This window comes from Brassica napus, unplaced genomic scaffold, assembly GCF_020379485.1.
Source record: "Brassica napus cultivar Da-Ae unplaced genomic scaffold, Da-Ae ScsIHWf_798;HRSCAF=1144, whole genome shotgun sequence".
Classification (NCBI taxonomy): Eukaryota; Viridiplantae; Streptophyta; class Magnoliopsida; order Brassicales; family Brassicaceae; genus Brassica; species Brassica napus.
This window is the reverse complement of record NW_026016845.1, coordinates 746-2,500: the sequence shown is the minus strand read 5'-3', so window position 1 is coordinate 2,500 and position 1,755 is coordinate 746.

Sequence of the window (1,755 nt, the reverse complement as noted above, 5' to 3'; positions counted from 1 at the left end):
CCAAATCCTTAGTTCCTTGAAGGTAACGTAGGATATGTTTAATTCCATTCCAGTGCCTTTGGGTCGGACATGAACTAAAACGGGCTAGGAGACTCACGGCAAAACATATATCTGGTCTAGTGTGGCTAGCCAAATACAGTAACGCTCCTATGGCACTGAGGTAAGGCACTTCAGGACCCAGGACATTCTCATCATCCTCTTTAGGACGGAATGGGTCAGTGTCCACTCCAAGGGACCTCACGACCATTGGGCTGGTCAATGGGTGAGCCTGGTCCATGTTAAATCTCTTGAGTACTTTTTCTGTATATGCCTTTTGATGCACAAGGATTCCTCCTTTTATGTACTCAAGTTGTAACCCCAAACAGACTTTAGTTTTACCTAGTCTTTCATTTCAAACTCTTTCTTGAGATATTCAACTGTTTGGGTGATTTCCCCAGGGGTTCCAATGATGTTCAAATCATCAACATACACTGCTATGATAACAAATCCATTGTTTGCAAACTTCTTTATAAAGATACATGGACTGATAGGGTCGTTCTTATAGCCAACTTTGGCAAGGTATTCGCTTAAGCGATTATACCACATTCGACCACTTTGCTTAAGTCCATATAAGGATTTGTTCAGCCTTATGCAGTGTTCTTCTCGAGAACCTTTATTAGCTTTAAGCTCAACACCCTCTGGTAATCTCATATATATTTCATTATCCAGTGGACCATAAAGGTATGCGGTTACAACATCCATTAACCGCATATCCAAATTTTCTTTGATGGCCAGACTTATTAAAATCGAAATGTAGTTGCATCCACCAGGGGAGTATGTCTCCTCATAATCGATTCCTGTATTTGTGAGAATCCTTGTGCTACAAGCCGTGCTTTGTATCTTACAATAACACCATGTTCATTTCTCTTCCTCACAAATACCCACTTATATCCCACTGGTTTAACATTATAAGGTGTCCGGATAATCGATCCAAAGACATTCCTTTTCTTAAATGATTCTAACTCCACGTTTATGGCTTCTTTCCATTTGAGCCAATCTGATCTTTGAGTGCACTCTAGTATAGACGTGGGTTCATGATCCTCATCTAAGTCCATCACATCAAGGGCTACTTGGTATGCAAATATATCATTGATGTCGACATCTTTCCGGTTCCATCTTGTCCCAGACATTAAATAATTAATTGAGATCTCATCATTAGCACCTTCAGTACCATGAGGCTCGGCGTCCCGAGTCTCATTGGTTGGTACCTTAGGCATGGCCATTTCGGCCTTGTCTGGACAATCTATGACCTCGGTTTCTTTCGCACCTTTCTTTAGTTTCCGAGGTCTTTTATCTTTGGAACCATTTGGTCTACCACGCTTAAGACGTGCTTTAGACTCTGTAGCCACTTGATTGTGTCCATCATGGACATCAATACTTATTGGTGCATTACAAGCTGGTATATAGGACTTAGTCACTCTTTTCGGGTCAGCAAAGGAATCAGGCAATTGATTAGCTAGCTTTTGCATATGTATTATTTTCTGGACTTCTAAATCACATGATTGAGTCCGAGGATCTTGCCATGATAAGGATGTTTGATTCCATACAATTTCTTTGCCCAGCTTGTTATTTTCTCCCCCTAATGTTGGGTACTCTGATTCATCAAATGACAATCAGCATATATCTGGCCTTAAATAAATCTCCAGTAGTAGGCTCAAGATATTTAATAATGGTTGGAGAATCAAAACCAACATATATTCCCATCCTCCTTTGAGG